This window comes from Peromyscus maniculatus, chromosome 23 (assembly GCF_049852395.1).
Source record: "Peromyscus maniculatus bairdii isolate BWxNUB_F1_BW_parent chromosome 23, HU_Pman_BW_mat_3.1, whole genome shotgun sequence".
Taxonomy (NCBI): domain Eukaryota; kingdom Metazoa; phylum Chordata; class Mammalia; order Rodentia; family Cricetidae; genus Peromyscus; species Peromyscus maniculatus.
In genome coordinates, this window is record NC_134874.1 from 61389584 (window position 1) to 61415384 (window position 25801).

The 25801-nt window shown below is 41.5% G+C and overlaps 1 protein-coding gene and 1 pseudogene across 3 annotated transcripts in view; one reads left to right on the forward strand and one right to left on the reverse strand.

The window, feature by feature from the left end:
• The window catches only part of LOC102912766 (serine/threonine-protein kinase PLK1-like), a 203106-nt pseudogene that overhangs the window by 118791 nt on the left and 58514 nt on the right, over positions 1-25801 (forward strand). The window lies entirely within an intron of this gene.
• Positions 1-25801, reverse strand: part of LOC121826437 (cytochrome P450 3A25-like) — an 87498-nt gene that overhangs the window by 53282 nt on the left and 8415 nt on the right. For both annotated transcript variants that reach the window (XM_076560872.1, XM_076560873.1), the window contains exon 3: positions 17146-17328. The gene's annotated coding sequence lies outside the window, so the exon portion shown is untranslated. The remainder of the gene's footprint in view (positions 1-17145; positions 17329-25801) is intronic.

Sequence of the window (25801 nt, forward strand, 5' to 3'; positions counted from 1 at the left end):
GGAGACTTCAAATTTGATGTTAGGCCTGGTCATGATTCTCTGAAGCAAACTGACAGAGACTCCAACACAAAAACATGTATAGGCTGCTAAATAAAGCCTTTTATTCTAGAATTTGTTATTACTCTATATTACCATTAATATCAAGAAAACAGTTAAATACATATATATATATATAAATCTTATAAATATTGTTATAAAATTCATACATTAAGAAAAGTTTAAAAAATGAAAATAGAACCAAAGAATCAAGATAAGTGGCAATAGAATAGTCCTTTAATTTTTTGTTTTCTTCTGTCCCATATCAGAAGATGGCTCTTTTTTTGAGATGGTACAGAGATTTTGCATTTTCAATTTAAATGCTTGGGGTTAGAGAGGAGAGAGCCATTCATCAACTCCAAAGCCAACTTTAATTTTTAATTGAAGAGAGACTACAAAAAGACCATTTGTGTTAAGTATCTGTAGAGAAGAGCAGAAACTAACATTTAGGAAGACTTATGGAATTTTATATGTGATATACCAATAGGCTTATTTACTCCTTTTCTTGGGACATTTTTTTCCAGATGATTTGTCCTTTTCTTCAGATTTCTCTTTTGTCTAGTGTTCTTCAGATTCCTTAGCCTTCATTCTCCTGAAAGCTAAAGACAAAAAACCTTCCCCAAGCCTAACTTTAGAAATGTTCCTTTTTGGCAAGTTATATCTGATTAAATGAAAAGCATTTGTTAGTGGTGTAAGTAAGTTTAAATTGGGTGGTCATGCTGGTTGATGAACTATCATCTCTTCTAATAAAGAGGTTTCTCTTGTTCAAATCTAAGCTTTATCAATTTTGATAGTATCCATAACTTTTCTTCTCCTGTAGAAACAAAAGCAAAACCTCATCCTCAAGGTAAAACATATCCTGGTTTCCATTCTGAGGTCAGCATATCTTTAAAGTATATAAGGTGATTTAATTCTGTAGTTTTTTTCTATTATCCAATGTCTCTCTGAAGCTGTTGTTTCTGTCTCATTAGCATTGAGAAAATTCAAAGTTAGAAGAGCATTATGTAATCCATTTCTGGGTTTTTTTGTTATCCCTTTCTGTTTATTTAGCATATTCTTTAGAGTTCAACTTGATCTTTCTATGACTGCTTGGCCTATAGGATTACGTGGTATAACTGTAATATGCTTTATATTGTAATAAGCAAAAAACTGTTTCATTTTACCAGAGACATATGCTGGAGCACTGTCAGTTTTAATTTGTACAGGAATAACCATGTTGGCCATGACTTTTGGCAAATGCATGATTACTGAATCAGCTTTTTCAGATCTCAGAGCAGTTGCCCATTGAGATCATGAATAAGTATCAATAGTGTGGTGTACATATTTCAGTCTTCCAAATTCTGTAAAGTGAAACACATCCATGTGCCAGATTTCATTTTTCTGAGTACCCTTTGGGTTACATTCTGCTGATAATGGAGTCTGATTGTAAAAAGAACAAGTAGGACATTTCCTTATAATTTCCTTGGCTTGTTGCCAGGTTATGGATAAATCCTTTTTTAAATCTTTACTATTGGCATAATATTTTTATGAAATTCTCTGGCCTCCAGCACATTTCCTATCAATAGTTTATTGATCTAGTCATTACCTTGTGCTAGAGGGCCTGGCAGACCCATATGGGATCCGATGTAAGTTATATATAAGGGATGTTTCCTATTCCTGATTATATCTATAAAAGCTAAAAGCTTAAAAAAGGATATAGTGCCTGGTTCTCACACATTATATACTTTTTCTGATTCCTGCCATCATTTCCTGGGATGAAAGGCATGAGGACCAGGAACTAGAGCCTTTTTTAAGCTTTTAGCTTTTAGCAGCAGTTCATCTGGATCCATTCAGATGAGAAGTCAGAGGCTTCCAGTCTGAGGAAACAGGATTGACTGAGAAATTGGTAAGCTGAGGTTAGCTGTGGCTTGTTCTGTTTCTCTGATCATTCAGCATTCACCCCAATACCTGGCTCCAGGTTTGTTTTTATTAATACGAACTGTTAAGATTTGTGCTACACAGGGTCAACAAGACAAAATAACAGCCTCCAGAATGGGAAAAGATCTTCACAAGCCCACATCTGACAGAGGGATGATTTCCAAAATATATAAGGAACTCAAGAAACTAGACATCAAATTACCAAATAATACAATTTTTAAAATGGGGTACAGATCTAAACAGAGAATTGGAAACAGAAGAATATTAATTGGCAAAAAGAAATTTAAGGAATTGCTCAAAATCCTTAGCCATCAGGTAAACGCAAATCAAAATGACACTGATACCATCTTACACTTGTCAGAATGACTAAGATCAAATCCATTAATGACAGCTTATGTTGGAGAGGATGTGAAACAAGGGGAACACTCCTCCACTGTTGGTGGAGTGCAAACTTGTACAGCCACTCAGGAAATCAGTAGGGCAGTACCTCAGAGAGTTAGGAATCTACTTATATTAAGACACAGCTATTCCACTCTTGGGCATATACCCAAAGGATGCTCAATCACGTCACAGGTCACTTGCTCAACCATGTTTATAGCAGCATTATTTGTAATACCCAGAACCAGGAAACAACCTAGATGGCCCTCAAATGAAGAATATAATAATATGAATGTGATACCTGTACACAATGGAATATTCCTCAGTGGTAAAATAAAAAAAAGTGACATCACGAAATTTGTAGGCAAATGGATGGAACTAGAAACTGAGGGAGGTACACAGACCCAGAAAGACAAATATGGTATGTGCTTACTCTTAAATGGATATTAAATGCAAAGCAAAGGGTAGCAGATATACCATGTGACATCAGCACATGGACATTCTACTGTCTCCTGGAGAGCCCTGGCATTCCATGTGATGTCACCAGTGTTGTGGCAACACCAACTGTCATTGGGGCATTGGTCCAGTGTCTCGTGTTTCACCGACAGACATGCTGACTAGACTGAACAGGTTTCTTGGGAGACAGGATGGTGAGTACAGGGAGATCAGAGGGAGGCAGAAAGAAGGTGGCTTTCAGTCTCCATGTCACACATCAAGAAACAAATGGTTCTGGGGAAAGCACAGTGAGTCCTGGGAACGGGAAGGGGAGCTTCCTGAAGGAGGAAGGCTTCAGCTGATCCTTTCAGGAGTGGGGCTCAGGAGGGGAGAGTTTCTGAGAAGCAATGGGCCTATCCTGGTCCTCTGAGTTCTTCATGTGCAGACCCAAAGTTGAGGATTTCCCATGGTTAGTTTGCAGAGAGCCAGGGATGGTCAAGGCTGCAGCTGTTCTGTTGAGGGCCCTCTGCTTTCACTCTGAGAGGGAAGGAAGGACAGAGGGACTAAAGAGGTTTCAGTTCCAGCCCTGCACTTCACCCACACTGGATTTCTTTTGGTGTGTGTCACTAATAGCAGGGAGAGTAAAGAACCCTGGCCAGATCTAGAGAGTCTCACATTTTAAATAACAACCACTGGCAGGGCAGGAGCCACCAAGTATTGCCACATGTCAGAGACCCCTTAAGGTTTCTGAGTTCCTACCTTCTCACTAGCCAGTCATCTTTCCTCTACCTTGTGTGCAGGACTGGGACATAAATCTTTTTGTATTTGTTCTTGGTGACTGAGGGCTCACCTGGGGATGCCCAGTCCTTAAATATTTTCAGTCATACCTATCAGTAGATGATAACACTTTTGCTAACTTCATGATGGCTGAAATGTATTCTGCTGAAGGTTTTAGCAAAAGTTCCATCATTTCCAATATGACTTATCATTGTTCTGACAGGACCCACATAATCATCCCCCATTCCAATACATTGTAACTGCCCGGTGGATCTTCTCTAATGTGCTTGTTCATCTCATGATCATCCTTCCCCATTATCCTGAGTGAATTTCTTAGCATCCTTAATTTCTCATCTTATTAGCTTGCGATTATAAGAATGAGAAGAGCCATTTCTGGGAAGTGTTTGGAAAATGACTCTTGCTCTCCACACATGATGAACTGTTGAATTAGAATGAACTAGATTCTAATGAATCAGAAAGATCTCAGGATTGGAAGGAGGAGGTGCTGAAGGCCTTCCCCTGTTTCTCAGGAAAGGCTCCTGGAAAGGGCAGCTTGGCTTTTGGTGAATTGGGGAAGAGCTTGTTATCAGATAGGTGATGACCATTGGCAGTGTCCCTAACAGTCCATTCTCTGGAAATTCTATTGTATCCTGGAGAGCCCTTGGCATCTTCTGTGAAACCACCAGTGTTGTGGCAATGCCAACTGCCCTTGAGGCATTCACTAAGTACTTATAGAGTTCACCAAATTGACATGTTGGCAAGACTTATCACACTGATTGGCAGAGAGAGCCCTAGTTTCCTAAGGAGGAGGTGAGGCTAGAACTGGACTTTCTAGTATTGGGGTTCAGTGGCTGTGATCATGAAGCAATGGGCCTATGTTGCTTATCCGGGTTCCTAAAGAGCAGGTCCAAGGTGAAGGATTTCTGATGGTTCAGTGGCACAGGGCCAGGGATGGTCAAGTCTACAGTTGCTGTGCTCCTTCAGTTCATTCTGAGTGGCAAAGAATGCAACAGGATGCACAGAACCACTAATGCAGTATCAGAATGGGATGTTGTTGCACTTTATGTCTGATGTAAATACCAAGGAGGGAAATTTTCCATCCATGTACCCAAGTCAGAGACATTCAGTTCCTTTTATTCATGGACACAGGTTATGAGGGCTGCAGGCAAAGAGCACTAGGGACTCCTGGATTTCCTTGCATCACATCAGGTATGAGATGACAATTCCAAACCAACATGGCTGGCCTTGCTTATGTCTTTCAGGGCCAGTGGGGCTGCAGTAGGGCCTGAGGCATATATCTAGCCATGGTGATTAGAGACAGACACATGGATTATGAGGCCCAGCTTAAGGAGAGCTGCTCTGATCTTTGAGGGCTTCACTGGGTTCCATGCTTTGCCTCTTCCCCAGGCCTACTCTTGGGACATCACATGATCTTCTTGGCATATGCCATTCATCTGTACAAATACACTTGTGCTTATGTACCTACAGGGACTGTTAGAAAGGCATCATCCACACCCTTCTTCCTCACTGAGCAAGAGCAGCAGTTGAACCAGGTGGAAAAACTGAAACTTCAGCTACAGATGATGACCAATGACAGGAAAGAACTGCGTGAATTCCTGGCCCATTACAACAATGAGTTGAACAACAGGTATTCATCATGTCCTGTTCTCTGGTGACTGTCTTGACCTTACTGTGTCATTTCCAGCAGTCCTTAGGTCACTGGAAGCTGCACCTGCAGGGTAACCTGCACAAGCAAATTTTCCTGAATGCATCAGAGAGGCAGAACTGAAGCCTGTAGGAGTGAGATGGGACACAGGCTGTTCTGATTCCTCCTAATGAAAACCAGAGCCTGTAGCCTGAATCACAATCCACAGAGAGGGGCACTAGGGTGTAAGATCACAACATGCATTTCAAGAGACCTTGGCAGGTGTCGGCTTGTAGGAGATGCTGGGTGCTCTGAGTTTAACCTGAGTCTCTGTATTTGACCAGATATTTATTTTTGCTTGTTGCTCTGGGAGCAGACTGAAAGGCCTGGTGATCCTACTTGGTCCTTCTGTGTGTGACTGGAAGGCCTGAAGTCCATCCTGGCTCCTCTCTGGTCTTGTTCATATACTGTGAGACAATGCCACCCACCTGCATTTCTCTGACATCTTAATTGTGGATGGGTTTGTGTGCATGTGAATTGCCCTATTAGGGGTCCAAATATCACAAACATGGTAGTGTCAGGTTTTGCGCTTTTCACCTCCCTCTCCCTTGATAAACCATTAGATTGCATTCCTTAATTTAGACCCTAAAGTTCATTCCCTTTTGTGGACATTGACTCATTCTTGAAACTAAACACCAAAGTCCAACAATCAAAATTCATTACTCAGCTACACTTGCCAACCTGTCCAATCAGATCTCAGCAACTCACCCTAGCATAGACTTAACCTTTGTATTTAAAATCCCACTGCTGAAAAAAGCCTGCTGCGTGTTGTCTGGGTTTGACTGATCCAGAGGCAGGCTCCCAATGCCATGCTTGCCCTGCTGGGGAAATGCATCTCTTTGTGCTCAGGATTAGGTCTCAGTGTGTTCTGTACTGTCTCTGAGAGGCTCCCTTAAAGTGTGTGTGTGTGTGTGTGTGTGTGTGTGTGTGTGTGTGTGTGTGTGTGTGTCCCTTCAGATCTTTTGAGTTGGATATTGATAGTAGTCCTGAGGATTTGCCTGATTCAGAGATTTCAGGTGATATCAGTGCTGAAAACAGGGAGCTCCAATTTGAGCATCACTGTACTCAGGCTCTGTGCTCACACTGGTGCCACATTGGAATCCCCTTGGGAGTTTATAAAGACATCCTCATAGAGTGCCCCATGCATGGCAATACTGATGATGAATTCTGGGTATCCTTGTAAGGACAAAGCAATACTGTTCTCACACCAGTTGAAATGTCATCGCAGTTTTCAGGTAGGCCCACAGTGGTGGACCTTCTTAGAGTGCTAGTCTACCTCTCCAGGCCTACTGAGGGAGCTCATGGAGCCCTGTCTCCCTCCCTGTTGACACCCAGGCTTTCCTGGCCCTGGAGCAGGGTAGCAAGTCTAATTAATGCACATCATGAATTCCCGGTACATAGCATTCAGGGTGTGACATTCAGTAGGCTAGGGTAGTACAAAACATGACCTTAACGCATGGGGTCCCTGAGGTCTGTGTTCACAGGGTTCTTTGCTCCTGGGGCTATGCCCTACCACAGGATGAATTCAGAGAATGAGATGCAGAACATAGAGCATAAGAAGGATATGTCGGATGTGAAGAAATTACCCAAGGAATTTAGTGAGGCCTTGTACAAGTGCACAGAGCTGAGTGAGAAGACCAAAATCTACCAGTGAGTGCCTGACTTGGGTGGACTCCAGAACTTGCTAAGGACTGCTTCTTGTTGTCTGAAGTTTCTCCAGTCCTGCCTGACCCTGCTGCCAGGAGGAATCTGTCCCACCTCCCTCCTGAGCAAAATGGTCCCAAATAAACACAAAGAAGCTCACATTACTTACAAACTGTATGGCCAATGGCTTAAGTTTCAGGCTAGCTATCTCTATCGTCTTAAATTAACCCAATTCTATTCATCTGTGTTTTCCCACATGGCTGCTGCATTGCCAGACTGCTGGCATGTTGCTCATTGGGTGGCAGCTGGCATCTCTTCCACCTCTGCCTTTCTTCTCTGTCTCTCTTGGACTTTCATGCCTAGCTCCTTCCTGCCTTGCCATAGGCGATAGCAGCTTATTTATTAACCAATGGGAGCAATACATATTCACAGCATACAGAAAGACATCCCACAGCATCTTCTTCCCATCTCCACCTTAAGCCAAAGTGAGGGCTGTGGTTCTAGTCTGTTTACCTCTTAGCAAGCAGCCTGCCTTATTGCTCTTGGACTTGTGCCTCCTAGACTGAGTTCTCCTAAGTGTGAAGAGTCTGAGAGCCCCTTCCAATATTTTCCTGTCAGTTTCTGGAACTTCTATGCAGAAAACATAGTTTGCACCACGAATGGTTTCTGTGGCTCTGGCAGGAGCTTACATAGCTGGTTTCTATGGGACACATGGATGGAAAGTATTCCTGATGGGTCTTCTGTCTCCCTCAGAGCATGGTTTCCCTCTACCTGCTCATGTTTTCCCAATACTGTGAACAGTTAAGCACCAGGGTATGTTTGGGGGAGGCAGCAGATCCACCCTTCAGGGGTACATGGATCCTTTTTGCTGTCAGGGTCTTCAGAAGTAGTGTAAATCTTTCTGTAATTTGGCTATTCTCTGGCTTTGGCCTGCACCTGAGTGATGCTTCCATGGCTAATGTGGGTTCCAGTGCAGGGCTGTTGGGGATGGGGACATTGGACCTTGAAGGAATCATGGTATTAGGAGGCAGGAGTGGCAGATGTAGATTGAGCTCATCATTTTTGGTGATATTTCAGCACCCTCTACAGTCAGCACCTGAGTGAACAGACTCAGCTGAAAGAAAAAGTGAGAATGTTGCTAGAGGACAAGAAAAAGCTACAGGGAGAGCAGATTTTACTACAAGAGTCCTGTGAGGAGGCAAAGAGGCTCTGTGAGGAGGCCCATGAGAAGATCTATGACCTCTGGACAAGGCAGCTGCAGGTAGGTTGAAGCACCAGGGCAAACCTGGTCACCAGTCTGACCATACACACACATATGCACACACCCATGTAACCATCTACTTACTTATCCAACTGACCCATCCCATCCAATAGTTTACTTCTGTGATCATTTATAAGTCTTTCTGGGAGTTAGCCTCTTAGAGCAAGCAAATCATACTACTCTGCTGGAAGCCACAGTTCATTGAGGGAGACCAGTCAATCACATACCACTCACCTGTATGTCAGTATGGGAGGAGCCTTGCTATGATGGGAGCCACAGAGATCTGAGTGAGTCAGGTCAAATGTCTGGGTCTCATTTGCTTTGCAGGGGTCATGTGAGATCAGAGGCAGATACAGCATGGAAGGAGGAACACCCCCTGAAAAAGCCAAATGACCAGGGCTCATAGACATCTTTTTGGGTGTCATAAGACATTTTACCCTCTTGTTCCCAGACTGCCATGGTGTTCTCTTTACCTGGTCAAGCCCTTGCTTCACAGTGACAGAAACTAAATTATCAGCTTGTCAGTAATGTTTGCTGTGAGTGGCATTGGCCAATTCTCCCATCCTGGATCTTACATTCAGAAGCTCACTGGATGACCAGGGATGTGGCAAGGGCTTATGACAGGTGGACGTCAGGTTGACAGATTTGAGCCAACTACATCAACGTAGCCTGCGGAGACACAGCATGCTTCCCCAGGCATTTTTAGTCCAAAGTGATACAGAATTGTGGGACTTTCTTATAACAGCTAGTGTGAGGAGTCTAAAACCAACTGGCAATATCATCGTCATCCAGTGTGATGTCCTCCTCACTGCATTCTGATCACTGATGATTGGAGGGGTGTTTGTCTGTGTGTGAGTATGTCTGTCTGAGGGTGTATATACATCTGTAGGTGTTTTGGAAGGTCTGATGATGACATCGAGTGTCCTCTGTTGCTTTCTCCTTTATTCCCTTCAGCCCGAGTCTCTTACTGAAACTGAAAATTTCTGTTCTGGCTAAGCTGGATAGCCACAGATCTTTGGATCTCCTGTCTCCTCACAGTAGACCGTCCTGTCTTTTTCTGTCTCATTTCATTGCTAAATGGATCCTTTGTTCAGAAAGAGAACTGATTTGTTGGTTTCTCTTCATTTTTAAACATATTTATTACTTTGGAATTAATGTGTCTTATAATAAATAACAAAAATCAAACAATGGAGCTACTTTAAAAATGAAAAAGTAGACTTCTTTTCTTTCACAGCATAGAGGTAACTTCCCAGGAAAGGTCTGTTTTGTCTACTGGCTTCACAACATGTAACCTGATATTTTGAAGCTCACTCTTAGGACAGAGTCCAACTCATTGTTGTATAGAGTGCTGCATTTTAGAAAAGTGCTGTGGATGACCTAAATAACCTTCCACTGACTGGCCTGGGGCTGTTTTCATATAATGTGCACTGTAATCTGGTCAAAAGTTGTTGGGTAATGACAATGGGTGACTTCTAGTCTCTGGTGCTGTCGATGTTTTCTGTGGAGGAGTCAGGATAAGTTCAGTGAGGAGACGATGATGGTTCAACTTAAATCTATCGGGAGGCTTCATGTCCCACCCTTTTCCCCCAGCACTTGGTTTTGTGTGGTCCAACTCAGTTGTGCAGAGGTTGTTACTTATCTGTACGATCAGTGAGTCTGGTGTTAAGAACTTCCCTGGGAAGGGAAATAAGTTCAGGCCAGGACAGAAGAGCTTGGCTGGGTTTAAGAGGCTTGTAGACAGCAGCGAGGACCCACTACGTCCCCCGCTGGAGTAGAAAAGGTGCTGCAACATTCTAGTCTTCTATCTTGCCTTTCTGGATTCAAGAAAGGTGTGTGTGTGTGTGTGTGTGTGTGTGTGTTGTTGTTGTTGTTGTTGTTGCTTTTATGTGTATCTTTGAGGAATGAGAATGTGTGTTTGAGCCTCTGTGGGTATGTTCACTCTCTCACGGAACAATGGAACATCTTTAAGAATGATGGAGATGGATTTCAATGAGAAAGTACTGTGCCTAATCTGGTTAGTACCACTTTGCCTCCATCAAAGAACAGATGTTGTTGCCCATGCTTCTGCATGTCCACACAGCTAACTACAACCAAAGGCCACATAACTGATGCAAGCTAAAAGTTCTTCAGGTATCTGTAGAGGCAGAAATATTTATCTGCAAAGAAATCCTCTGGAGAAAAACAAAGTAATGGGGTCCATGAAGGTGAGAGAGGGGCTACTGAGATGAAGGAAAGGCCGGAAAGATTTGTGTCCCTCTCTGCTCTGGGTGAAAGGAGGCTGGTGACTGATGACTTCCTGCATCCTGTTTTGTTCTTCTCCTCATCGCTTGCTGCCATTTTCCATTCACCTTTGCCCTACTTTGGTTCAGCTAACCTTGCCCTTGGAGCTGGCCTGAACTTTATTCTCAGAGAAATTCTGAACTGCAGAGGTGCTTGTGGCTGTATCCCAGGCCAACAGAAGTCCCACAGCTATGCTGAGGTGTGAGATGAGGTTGTCTTAGGGTACCGCTTAGGCTCATCATACTTTCAAGTACCCACTCCATATTGTGTCTGCAGCACTCAGAAACTGCTTTTATTCCAAACTTCTTCATAATGAGTTAAATTCAGCCTGATGGAGAGTTGGGAGAAATGAGGACTCTCAGACATTGCTAGTAGTGTAAAATGGTGCAGCCCTATGAGAAGGTATGTGCAATTATTCAGAAAGTGGAACTACAGACTTCAGGTGGAGCATTGATTCCAGAATGGAAAGTGGTGTCCACAGAGAATAGGGGACAACAGGGATACAGCAGGACTCATCAGAACAGCCCAACTAGAAACTCTTCAGATACCCATCACTGATGAGTGCAAACATACAATGTGGTCCATGGGATATTGTGAAGTATGGAATAATATATGCAGTCATTTGGCCGTGAGTTAGTCAACCTACTGTTACTCAAAGAAATCCCTAACACAATCAACTTACTTGGAGGAATGTTTAAAATAGACTCTGTATTGTAGAGCTTTTCTAGTTTTCTGAGCTCATTCCTTTGGGCCTAAATAGAGGCAACCTGTGGTATAGAGAGCTTCTTTAGGAGGAAGCTGCCCTCCTTGGAGGCCCTGGGAAGCACTGAGTGAGAGCAAGGGGCTGGTCCACTGCCATCCAGTGTTCCTGTGCTGGGGAACTAAGCCTTCAATGAACGGACTGGGGAACTTGCTAATAGATCTTAGATTACAGATCAAGGAACCCTGGTGTTCACCTGTCTGTGTACAGGTTTTCAAGGCAACCACTGCATTGACTTATCTACCCACTGAGTTCTTCTCCCAGGTCACCAGGCATGCACATGTTATACAGACACACAAGCAGGCTGTACATCTACACATATAAACTAAAAATAAACTGAAAAATTATCAAAACCGAGTAAAAGCACACAATATTCTCCATATCCCTGTGCTCAGAGCATCCTGTGTTTCCTGCCTCCAGGCAGGAATATGGGTAGAGAGTGTAGGTTAATGAAAGGTAACTTTGTTCTCCATAGTATCCCAGGTGATCTCTTCTTACATAAGTTATCTGGAAAACTAAGTGTGGTTGAAATGTAGTGTGCTTGTATATGTGCATCCACATGCATGTGTGTGTGTGTGTGTGTGTGTGTGTGAGAGAGAGAGAGAGAAAGAGAGAGAGAGAGAGAGAGAGAGAGAGAGAGAGAGAGAGAGAGAGAGAGAGAGAATGCATGTTTATGTACATGGTTAGGACAACCTCACCTAAAAACACAATCTTCTAATGAACAGGAACTTCAAAGTCATGAGGAAAATCTTCAGTCCCTGCTGAAGCAGAAGGAGCTGTTCACCCGGCAAAGGGACTTGGCAGTAAAGCTGCAGCATCACTTCACTGTGTCCCAGATGAGGTAGGAGCCCAGGCTTCCAGAAGCAGGTGGATCCAAGTGGGTCCGCTGTACCTGGATCTCTGTCCTCTTTGAGTTTTGTCAATTGGCAAAGCTGCCAGCTACGGGCAGAGAAAGAACGCCTCAGAGTGTCATTGCTGACTCAGTCAACAGGAAGCAATATGCTCTCTCCTTGGTCTTATGGGGACTGTGTCCCCTTCTTCCTTTCTGAGAACTCTTGTATGCTCTAGTATCTCATCTCTTAGATTACATCTCCCCACAAATATTCCCATAGCAGCCAGAAACCTGGAAAGGAGGAACATTGATCATGAAGGAAAGTGTGTCCCCTGCATCTTTTCCATCAGGAACATCACGTTTAGAGAGAAGTGTCCACCTTTTGCAAATTTGCATAAAGCACACTCCTGCTGATTGCAGGCTCTCTGCAGTGTTTATCAGTTTCTCATGAGAAGATTTACTCTTGGTCATAAACAGAGTAGGAGCTGACAAGTTAATCCTATGCAGGGTTCTCAGCTGTAGGAATAACCAGAGCCTTCTTTGCATTGCTGTGTAGGCTCCACTAGAGGGCAGGCATAGAGTTTTCCAGGAGGTTCACATTCACCTGGTATCTAATCAAGGCCAGGGATATTGTTCCTGAACTGTGCCTAAGACTTTAACATACTGATATTTCTCCAAAATGATGTCTTTGGACTGTTGGAGAAATATGCTGGTTTTTTTTTCTTATCCAGCACAGTATGTACTTACCAGTTCAACTTCTAGCAGTTTTTAAAAGCTAAGAAAAAAAATCCTGCCCAGGTGCTCTGTGACCCTTTTCCCTTGGGGAAGCAAGGAATGAACTCAGGTGAAAGGTAATGCTCGATTGTCTAGCTGAGTCGAGCTGGTGGGGGCTCAAAAGCTGACATGGCAGGTCCCCACCAGGCTTGTGCCCCAGCTGCCTTCCTCCACTAGGTTTGAAAACCTCCAGCAGGAACTGGAGCAGACCACAGCCCAGGAAGAGAGCCTCCTGCAGAAGGAGATGCCGGTGCAGAAACAATATGTTCCAGGCAAGTAAGCCACCACTGACCCCATCACCAGCAGCCAGGGTATTCATGGGGTTTGTTTTCTTCCTTAACTTTTGTTTACTAGGGATAAATAGGCCCTGATTTTTTTTGACAGTGGCACAGCAAAACTGATTCTGAATATTTTCTTTGCTGGTTTTCCCTAACAGCACCTCTTCAGAAAACTGAGAAGGCCTCCTTTTCAGCTGTGAACTCACGAGTGAGACAAATATCAACCTACCATCAGGCAATCCAGCCACAATCTGATCCACATCTGTGGCTTACTATTCCCAGAGAAAAGATTGTATCAAAAATAGTCTGAGATTCAGAGGACATAACACAAATTACTAAGAACCCTTACATCCATCAGCATGTGGCCCCAGTGAGGGGCAAAACAAAATGAAGAGGACATGTGGGTGAGCAACAGTTCTTCTGTCAGCATACTATCACGGGCTTTGACAAGATGACTCCATATGTGATGGGAAATCTGACAAGGAAGACTGTGTTAACATCACACTGCCATCCAGACAGACCACACCCAAAAGCATAAGATCCTCTCTATGGCAGAGCTGAAGCTGACTCCATGTCATGTGCAAGTTTTGCTGAAGATTATTCACTGCAGAGAATAAGCCAGTTCCTCACCTCATTTGCTTTCCATAATGAAATTCCAAGTGATCCTGAAATTTGTTTAATTTTTTTGTTTATATGTTGGGATATTTATGCTTTGGATTTTGGTTTTCTTCATTTTGGTTTAAGGTTTTGTTAATTTTTGTTATTTCTTATATTCTTATCATTGTTTTAATAGTTTGCTAAGGCTATACATTATATATAAGGACTGCTGTTTTGAAAGCCCCCATTGAGTAAAATGAATGTGTTTTATGAATAAAATGCAATTTGAAATTTCACTCTGAGACTCTTCTATAGGAAGGCGAGGTTTCACACTCCTGTAAACCCTGAACTCTCAGGCTTTGATGTATCTCAGTAAATTCCAGGAATCTTGAGCTGCACAAGGATTTCCCAGCCATTGGACTCAGAGCTATTGTCAGACCCAAACTACTCTAAAAATTCTATACCTGTCTGGTTCATTGGTCAGGTTTTTATGGGGTAACAGAATGGATTTCTATATATACAAAAGGCTATGTTTCAGAATGACTTAGAGGCTGTGGTCCAGCTAATTGAACATTGGCTGGTTATAATGGCAAAGTCCTCAAATCCAGGAGTTGCTCAGTCCACTATGCTTGATGTCTCAGCCCATCAGCAGTATAGTCTGGAATCCCAAGGAAGTTGGCTCCAATGACAGTGAAGGAATGGACTTGCTAGCAAGGTGAGAGCAAGCAGCTAAAGAGCAAAACTCCCTTCTTCCATTTCTTTATATGGGCTTCCAGCACAAGGTCTGGCTGAGATTACAAGTGGGGTTTTGCGGTTCAAAACATCTGAGTTATAGGTGTTTCTTTCTTCATCAATATCCAGATTAACAGAATGTCTTTCTAATGCAAAGATCAGGATTACATGTGGATCTTCTCTCTTCAAATTAAGCAAAAATACCTCACAGGCATGCCCCTCCATTTTGGGGTTTGAATGAATTTCAGATGTAATAAATTTGACAAACAAAAATAGCTCTCACAATTGCACCCTTATCAACTTGACACACAATTATATCTTTTGATGTCATGATTAATTTCCAAATGTAAAACAATAACCAGGTCTTAATATTGCCTAAACAAGATGTAATTACTCCAAGTACAACACAAACCCATTATGTATTATACCAGCTCAAAATTATGCCTAACATGATTTAATTATCCCTTGTAGTTGGGGTTTTCCTGTGTCCACCCAGCTCCTTCAGCAGCTCAGACCCAAGTAAACACACAAGAGACTTATGTTACTTATAAACTGTATGGCCGCGGCAGGCTTCTTGCTATCTAGTTCTTATATCTTAAATTAACCCATTTCTATTAATCTGTAAGTTGCCATGTGGCTTGTGGCTTACCCATACTTTATATCTTACTTCTCCTGGTGGCGGTGGCTTCTCCTGACTCAGCCTTCCACTCCCAGCATTCTCCTCTCTGCTTATCCTGCCTATACCATACTTCTTTCCTGGCTACTGTCCAACCAGTGTTTTTTTGTTTGTTTGTTTTGTTTTGTTTTTATCAATCACTCAGAGCAACACATTCACAGCATACAGAAAGTCATCCCCAGCAATTGCTGTACAACTGCAAACACATTACAAAGTAAGAATAAGTGGCAATGTTCCTGGAGGGACATTCTTTTAGTATCTCAAATTTAAATATGATAACCATCAATATTCTCCCTCTTTTGGAATAAATTTGATTTTATTTATTTATTTTTGTTTTTACATTCTAACCAAAATTTCCCCTCCATCTTCTCCTCTCAGTCCTTCCCCCAAACTCTACTCTTCCTGCTCCCAATCCATTCCTCCTTTTTTTTCTCTTCAGAAATGGGCAGATCTCCTGTGCATATCTGCCTGCCATGTTATATCAAGGCATGAATTTTTACATTAAGGCTGGACACAGGAATTCAGTAGGAGGAATGGGTCCCAAAAGCAGGCATTACAGACAAGCCCTGCTCCCACCGTTAGGAGTCTCACAAGAAGATCAAGTTATTCAACTGTAAAATACATGGAGAGGACATAGGTCAGTCCCATGCATGCTCCTTGGTTGGTAGTTCAGTCTCTGAGTCACTATGAGCCTAGGTTAGTTAGTTCTGTGGGATGATTGTGGGGCTCCTGACCACACTAGCTCCTACAAATATTTAATTGTTTATTCACTATTTTATGTTGATTGGTGTTTGGCCTTTATGTATGCCTGTGTGAGACTGTCAACTCCTCTGGTCCTGGCATTACAAACAGTTGTGAGTTTTATGAGATTTTTTTTCGTTATTTTAAAAAATTAATTATATCATATGATAAGTGTATAGAAATCTTTTGATTGGTATTTAAAATAATAACTATCTATCTACTTATTTTGTGATGAGGAAATAAATACATCTATACAATAGAGAGAGAATGAACATACAATACACGCCATGCCATTCTGTCATTCTGTTCATATGGAGGTCAATGAACAAATTAGGAGGAGTCAGCTCTTTCCTTCCACCTAGCTACCCATCTCATTGGCCCTTCCCTGGTTGTTTTCATGATCAACTTGTGGCTTTCTGCCTTAGAGGGTTTTCTTGTGGTTCTGAAAGTTAGAGAATATTTTAATATTAAAAGGCATTGTGAAAAATTTGTGCAGAATTTTGTTTCAAATGAATGATACTGTTAATTAACATAATAGTCACTCAGAGGTGAAGGCAGGAAAGAGCTGACACATCAAGCCAGCCACTTGGAAAGTTCTGATGCCTCCTTGGCTGGTGTCTGGGAGTTGGGATTTCAGTTTATCTTTATATTTATATACGCATGTATATGCAGTTAGATATGGTTGGACATGTTAGGTATATCATGTAGATACTTATAAAAATATGCACATAACTATACTCATAGTTCTGTATAAAACATGCATACCATACACATGCATACCAATGCCACAAAGGTTGCTTGTTTATATTTAATTTCTTGTTATGCCAATTTATTGAATATCTAATTGTAATTCAAAGTATAATTCTGCGTGTGTGTGTGTGTGTGTGTGTGTGTGTGTCTTTGTGTGCATGCAAAGGTGTAGACCCATACATGTTCTTAAATGTATGAATGTGGGCACATATTTGTGTGTGTTGTTTGGAAATAAGCATGTGTGCATTGTTGCACAACACTGATGGTGCCTTCATCCTTTACAATGGGGTAGTAGCACTGTTACAGTGGGGTGGGCATGCTTGATCATGCTTCATTCTGTGCATGGAACTTGCATGCTTCTAGAGCACTGATTTTGTCTACCATGTTACTAATAATGTGTCGATGTTTCAGCGTCTTTCTTAGATGGAGATCTACAATCTATGTCACATGTTAAGTCTCTCAGATACCATTTGAAACCAAGCACAGATAAGTTTTCAGTTTCTCCTTCCTCCTCCACTGCACTTTCAGATTAGAGGAAATCACCCCCATCAAGTAAGTCTAACTATGCTTACTGGCTATCCAGAATTTGGTGAAGAGCAGGAAATTGTGGGTTCCCAGGATCCAGTGATGCTGACAAGAAGACTTCCAGGTGGGCTGTTCCTACTGCAACTGTTGCCACAGGCATCCAGGCTGAGACAGCAAAGGGGCATCTCTGCTGGGCAACTGTATAACTTCTCTTCTTCCAGATTCTGCTGCTGCAGAAAGGAAAAGGATTTGAAGCTCTGTGATTAGATAGCTGGTTTATTTTATTTTATTTTTTTAATTTATTTTTTCATTTATTCATTTATTTATTTATTTGTTTGTTTATTTATTATGTACACAGAAGAGGGTACCAGATCTCATTACAGATTGTTGTGAGCCAGCATATGGGTGCTGGGAATTGAACTCAGGACCTCTGGAAGAACAGTCGGTGCTCTTAACCTCTGAGCCTTGAGGCCACCCTCCCTAAATCCTGTTAGGCTTTGAGGGTAGCACAATGCTTATACTTCATCTAGAAATCACAGGAAGAATTTCCCCACAGTTTTTCTTTTATAACTGAGATTTGATTGGTTGAGGACCAGTAGAAAAAGATGTTAATTCAGTTTTGTTCTCTTTCTTTTTGCATGCCACAGTTCTTAAGTGTAGGTTTCCATCCACAATATGGAACACTGTGATACCTTGCCTAACTCCTCAGATCTCTAAGGTACCTCCTTCCCATTGTCCTTCAAATGTCATGTTAGGGCAGGAAAAAAGCATCCATGGAAAAGAAGAATAAAAAGGAAACCCAACAATAAAGGACCCTGAGTTAGAAGGATTGCTGGAAATCTGAGACCAGCCTTCAGGGATAAACTTTCAGGGAAGGAGAGAGGCATGAGACAAAGGACAGTGGGAGATTGGGAAGGGGTATTCTCAGAGGGATATGTCCATTATTTTCTACTCCTAATCTCCACTTGTGTTTGTTAGAAAAGGTGAAAACAGCTGAGACAGAGTCAGCACCTGTCCCAGGACTCCACTTTCCAAATGGTACAGGATGAACTGCTGTTACACTGCTATCCAGTGAGTGACAGCCTCAGAAGTCATCAACTACCATGATGAGAAGAGGTAGGGAAAGCCTCATGGCTTTCTGCTTTCTGGTCAATCCCACATCGAGGTGTGTTTAATGATGGTGAAGGGACAGACTGGAGGGCAAATTTCAAACAGCTCTGTTCCCCAAGCTGCAGGTCCTGCAGATGGCACAATACAAGCCTCATGATGAGAGACTCCTGATGATAAACTGAGCATCAGAAATGATAGACCAATATTTGAACCGTGTACATATGGACTGAGTCTGACCTTTCCCCAATGACCTTCCTCTTCTCAGCAGTGAAGTTCTGTAGTAGGAAATGATGATTGGATGGAAAATTGTCCCCAAGCAATGATGATAACTGAAGCCTTCAGGCACATCCCCTAATTACTAGTCCAAAGACATCTGCATAGCTTCACCACCTATGTGCTTCCCTGAGCAGAGTGTGGCCTAGCCTCTGTGACACTATACAAGGAAACATTGTCATGGTTACATGTGTGCCCTTGACACATTGGCAGCTCAATCTATTAAAGTGGGCTGTGATTCACAACAATAATAACATGAGCAGGAATCAATTTCTGGTAAGTCAGTGCAGACATTCTTTGTGGGAAGACCTGATCTCACATCAGTGAGTGGACATGACAAGAAGCTTTCTTGAAAGAGATCATGAAGGCATGGTTCATTGTTCCAGGGGTTTTCAAGGTAGACGACAAATGACATTTTGAGAAGTGTTTCCATAGCAAGGACAAGAGGGACACACTCATAGTGCATGCCATGAATGACATACAGGAGAGGACACCATACTCACACTGCATAAGAGGCCCCATGAAGATCTGTACAACCCTCGTGTGCCTATCAAGGCAGCATCTAGATCAATGGAGGACCAGCCTCTGTTTTTATATTTACTCCCTGTGATATCCCTTCATGGGAGCAGATCACAGAAGGAAAGGCAGCAGGGACCTTGTTGGGACTCTACTTTGTTATCTTTATTGAGAAGCAACAATTTTCCACATGAGCTCAGAGTGCCTCTTTACCATGGCCACAGTCACCAATGTAACAGCAAGGACTCTCCCAAGCACCACTGTCTCTTTCCACTTCCCCTTTCTTTTTGTGTAATATGTAGTTTATTTCATCTGGAGTCTGTGCTGTGTGTTGGTGTCTGTGCCCATTTCCCTTGGAAAGAGCCAATGTTCATGAGAATATACTTGAGATGTAAGAGAAGAACAATAAATACAGTCCTCTATCAATATCCACATGTTATTTTTATTCAGAAAGGCTGAGCATAATTCAAGGCTAATTACAAATACAAAGTAGTTCCAGTCAAACCTGCACTCAAAATTATCTGCTGCTTCAACACTGAAGAGAAACAGGTACCAACAGTCCCAGAATATCGATATAACCAGGCTTAACACTAACACATAAACTGCCTGGACACAGCCACACACTTAAAGTACACCAGGCCAAAACGGCCCTTGAAAAGGCCCATGCTAAGCACCTTAAGTGAAAGTAGACCAGAATTAACCATTAAACCATGATATCAAGACAGAAGTATTCCAAGGCCTAAGGATGAACCTGATGAAGACCAGAAATAACGCCTACATTAGCAATGGCTTCCCTCACACAAAAGGCCAGGGACCAACCCTAGGTATGAAAAGGCCAAACCTGACCTAAAAGAGGCCGTCACCCAAACCTAAAGCTGAATAAGCTCTGGCTCAGTGGAAAAACAGAGGTATCCCTGGACCAGTCCATTAAATGGAAGAGCCAAGGGCAAAGGAGAAGAAGGAAAAGTAACAAAATGAAATGAAACAAAAGAAAAGAAAAGAACACCCATGCCTAACCTTGACCCTAAAGAAGGCTGGCCCCAACCAAGAGGGAGATGAGTTCTACTGTATCCCTCAAAAGAAAATGACCTGGCTCAAAGAAAGAAAAGGAGAGTATCTATGCCCCAACTTTACCTGGACTGAAGCCAGGGCCCTAACCAAGATGAGAAGTTGGCCTCAGCACACCTCTGACCTTGAAGAAGACTGGGCCAAACTAAGGAAGGATATGGGCCCAGACCAATCCCTCAAATGAAAGAGGCCGGGGGACAAAGCAGGAAAAGGAGAATGCAAGAGTGCTAACACTTACCCTGACAAAAGCATGAACCAAAACAGGGAGAGAGGACGACCTGGGACATTCTCCAAGGACCAAATGAAGAAGCAGGTCTGGGGCAAATATTGACTGGGAAGAATTCAGAGCTCATACAAAACTCATAGAACAAGCCAGGCAAAATGAAAAGTGGAAATGTTACAGGCCAACAATAGACCTTCATGAAGATAAACCACAAAATCTAAAATCAAGGGAGCTCCTGCCAACCCAATGAGAGATACATGGTCAGACTTAATGTTGACCCTAGGAAGCACAGTTTGAAGAGACAATTTAAATGGAAGCTGCTCCAACCACAATGGAGAACTCTTCCTAGGCCAAACACTGATATCAAGTAGCCAAGGACCAAGCCCTGTGTGAAAGGTGTCCAGGCAATCCAAGAGAAGAAACATCCTGACCATAGGCTGCTATCAGTGGAGACCTGCAGCCTACTGAGGAAGAATTAAACTCAGAAGCCCTGAACTTTAAGCATGTGTGGGCAGAATATTCTCTTCTTCATCCAACACACTAACCAAAAGGGAGCCAGAAACACCTCAATTGTTGTCAATTGAGCTAATGGTTCCCTTACAGATGAAAACAAATTGACATCATTAACATATATGGAGTTAGAGGGAACCCTGAGACACACTGATCCCACACCTCAATTTCACTCGATGTTTTACAGTCAATCAAGGCCTCAAAAGAGACACACAGAAGAATGTTTATTGAAGATTTTAGACTCATAGACTTCATGTACAGATATAAGTTGACATCCTGAGTACCAACTGTGTGGATCACATATATTCCATTTACAACACTTATCATCCTCAGTACATTCAAGCCAGGATGTGCCACTCACCATGATCCAAGCTCTCATCTGAGTAACCAATGAATATAGATATAGCATAATACAAATGGTGTTATACTGCATGATGTATTGGTCTGATAAAACTCCAAATCTTTACTTCAGCTGATATTTTTAGGAACAAACAAGTCTCAAAAGTAACATAAGAATAACCCTTCCTACCAAGAAGCTCAGACTAACCCAAAATCTGCTTCAATAATTCTTTTCTACTTCTTTTAACAGAAACATGGTCCATAATGTTCCTCTTTTCTTATAAGATTTCAGAGATGAATTTAATATAAAATATTATATCAATTGTAGAAATGATTCCTCAAAGAAGGATCCCATTGTATTAGTTTTTAAATTCCCAGGATGATGTGTAATGCCAATCACCAAAGCATTAACAAATACAGAATTTTCTCACATATTGTCAGAGTTCCTCCCATATTTCATTTTTCTTATTCTGACTTTTCTTGGTTAACATTCTGGAGTGACCCACCTCATCCTCACTTCTCAACTGCAGCCACTTCCACATTTCATTTCATCAACTTGCTGCATCTCCTCCTTCCTTAAAGAATTCCAGACTAATCATTGAGTGGGGTGTCCTTGTGCTGGTGAGCTCAATGCTAGCAACCCCCCCCTCACTAAGTCTGTTGTTTTTATAAAAATAACATCCCCCAAAGTCAAACACAATCAGTCCATCACATTCTAGGGAAGTCTATGAGATGGCATCAGACATTGGTAGTCTTAAGTCCTCCATTTCCCTCTGACTTCTCTCTTAAAAGTCAGGCCATAAGCCGGCCGGTGGTGGCGCACGCCTTTAATCCCCGCACTCGGGAGGCAGAGCCAGTCGGATCTCTGTGAGTTCGAGGCAAGCCTGGGCTACCAAGTGAGCTCCAGGAAAGGCACAAAGCTACGCAGAGAAACCCTATGTCGAAAAACAAAAACAAAACAAACAAACAAAAAAAAAAGTCAGGCGATGGGGATTTAGTTCAGTGGTAGAGTGCTTGTCTAGCAAGCACAAGGCCTTAGGCTTGATCCTCAGCTCTGAAAAAAAAGTGGTCTAAATTTTATCTTCAGAGTGTCTAGCCTGTTGCATATTCCTGACCCAGAGACTCTTGCCTCTCCATTACAATAATCCATATCACCATGCGATAACTCAGCCTGTTTTGTCACAACCTCTCTGTATCATCTGCTGTATCCAGGGTTCCTTGTTCCTTTTCTAGAGTTCTACACAAAACCTGGATCATTCATTTAGAAAGATTCTTGGGGGTCTAGAATGCCAGGGCTCCCTGGATGACCAGTATTTGTCCCACCTCACCTCACATATCAGCCTAAAGTAAAAGTGGGACCACTGAGAAACAATTAAAATGGAACTAAATTTGAGGGCTATTTCTGAGAACCAGAAGTCCTAGAATTGTCCAGATTCAAAGGGCTACAGATGCTGAAAGAAAAAATCCAGAGTTCTTCACCCATAACAAGTTCTCTGACCAATATGGGGAAAAAGGACAAACGTTCTGAGTCCATTCTGCCTTCAGTGGACACAATAACCATTATATTGTATAGCCTGAAAAACTGTATATACTCAATCTATTTTTCTTTCTTTCTTTTTCTTTCTTTCTTTGTTTCTTTCTTTGTTTCTTTGTTCCTTTCTATCTATCTATCATCTATCTATCTATCTTTCCATCAGCTATCTCTATTCATCAATCCATCTATCCATGCATCCATTTTCTCCTACTACTACTCTTCCTCTTCTATTTCTTTTTCTTCTTGCTCTTCCCTTATTCGTCCAGGATATTATAATCATTTTTGCCTCACTAAGTTTTTACAGGGCCTTATAAAATGCTAGTTACATTATAACAAATAAAAACTTTTTTCTGTGGATTTTATTCTCCATATTTTCCCACCCGAAATCTTTGTAATCCATATCTTCCCCAGCACTTGCTGAAATGTGACATTCCTTAGATCTCTGACACTGCGACACTAAAAATGTTGTGTAAAAGTGTGTTTGTTAAAAAATGCAACTGTGCTTCAATCCAGCTAAAAACCTACATCTAAAAACTTGATACTTTAATAACTTGCAAACACATCATCTTAGTTTGTTTTTATGACAAATGTAATTTAGATATAATGAATTCAATGAGTTGATATATTCAATGTTTATTAGTTCTTCATTAGCCATGAAGTTCACAAAAAAGGTTTTCTCACTAAATAAATTTTTGTCTAGAGTTAAAATCCATAGTGTTTTCTAAATGGAAATGGAAAGATGTACACAAAGCCAGGAAATAGAGTTAATCATAAGTCAAATGTTTTATGGAAGATAAAAAAATCAAGATCATTTATGAAACTGCTGTATTCATTAAAATTCCTTAGGCCAAAATTCAGTACACTTGTATACAATTAGGATGTAATTCTCTGTTTGGAATAAAGGCAATAGAAGATGTCACATAGTTCAACCTTTTATACAGAGAAAAGGAAAATCCATGCTAGAACTTGCATTTGAGAGCCTTAAAATGGCCTACAAAAAGAGACTGTCTTAGTCAGGGAGTAATCTGTCTCTCAACTGCTTGAATTACCAAAGACTTTCAAAAGATCAATGAAACGTCCTGCCAAAGCTTGGCTCATGGGATTGTAGGCTATGAGAACAGATGAGATCAATCTGAGTGCTGGAGAGTAGGCTATGTAATCTAGTGAAATCTGAGAGAGATTATTCCTGATGGACTGGCTCACAGGAAGCATTGGGGATGCTTGGTTATCACAGGCAGAGGTCTCACACAGACTGGAAGATGATGAAGGAAGGATGGGGTTCTGCTGATAAAATATATATGAGAGAAGCAGTGCTTTATGGCCAATCCACTGGGCATGATGGAGCACTGGGCTGTGCTTACAGAAGAGGTCAAACATAAAATGGTTGATTCACCAGGGATTTCAGGACTGTTATTTGCCGTCAGTGCCTTTGCAGAGCTCCATGGGAGAATATGAACTTGTAGAAAAACTAACATTTTAAGGAAAGGCTAAAGTGTTGTGTAACAGTTTTCCTTTTTATGACATGAAATAGTTTTCTATTATTTATGAGATTACTTTCTCCTCTCCTTCATCCTTCAAACCCTCCCAATACTCTTCCTTGCTCTATTTCTAATTAATGACCTCTATTTTCATTAATTGTTGCTACATGCTTATACATATATATGTGTATGAATATATATATATATATATATAGTTATATTTCCTAAATGTAAACCAATTATTTTGTATAGCTAGCATATATGTTTTCAGAAATGACCCTTTGATATTGAGTGTTCAAGTGGTGTACTCTTCTCTGGACTATTTCATTAAGTCTCAGAAAGTTCTATGAAAAAAGAGAAGAGGTTCATAATATCCAGCAATTAAATCATGGCTGGGAAAGTTGAAACTTACAGGAATTACAAGGCCCTTCCATGTCCAAGGTTAAATGGGTGATAACTAAGGAGAACTGAAGAAAGGAGTCCCTCTGTCCCATTTAGCTGCAAACAAGTCATGCAGCCACATTCAGAGTTCTAGTCCTAATGAGTCACCCATTCTAATGTGAGCTTTGTGATGCCACACATTAGAGTTATTCATATTCTTATAAGTAATTCCATACCTATACACTTGTATTAACCTCAATAACCTCATTAATTTGAGGGCATAGGAATCACAGTCTTCCCTGGGAGGCAGACAGATAAAGAAAGGGGAACTGATAAGTAATACAAATGGCCAACTTCGATAAGAGCTTCCATCCTGCCCCAGAGTTCCCATTTGGAAAAGAGAGCTACCATCTGGACAAGAGAAAGAGACTTCCTGAATCTGTCAGCTCTGTCTGAACCAAGTGCACTGATAATACCAAGAATGAACCACAAGGAGATGGGCAGGTGTACATACAACAAACTGAAGAGCAATACAGCATCACCAGAACCTAGCACACCTCCAACATCTAGACCTGAACATCAAAAATTGGAAGAAGCAGAAGAAAACAGCCTTATGAATAACATCATGAAGAATGTAGAGGCTTATGTAGAGGAAAAGACAAAGAAAAATTGGAAGAACGCTCTAAACAACTAGCGGAAAGTGCAAACAAATTAGAAGAAAACAATAAAGTCCTGGAAGAAAACAATAAAGTACTGAAAGAAAATCATGAAAAAGCAATGAAACAAATAAAGCAAACAGTCCAAGACCTGAAAAGGGAAATGGAAAAAATGAAGAAGACACAAACAGAGGGAATGCTGGAAATAGAAAATCTGAGTAAACGATTGGGAACTTCAGATGCAAATATAAACAACAAAATGCAAGAGATGGTAGAGAGGATCTCTGGCATTGAAGATACAGTAGAAGAAATAGCTTCATCAAAGAAAACACTAAAGCCAACAAAGTCATGACCCAAAATTGTCCAAGAAATTTGGGACACAAAGAAAAGACCAAACCTATGAATAATAGGGATAGAAGGAGATGAATACCAACTCAAACGAACAGAAGATATATTCAACAAAAACATAAAAGAAAACTTTCCCAACTTAAAGAAGGAAATGCCTATGAAGATACAAGAAGCCTATAGAACACCAAACAGACTAGACCCCCCAAAAAAGTCCCCTCGCCACATAATAAATTAAACAACTAAACATACAGAATAAAGAAAGAATAT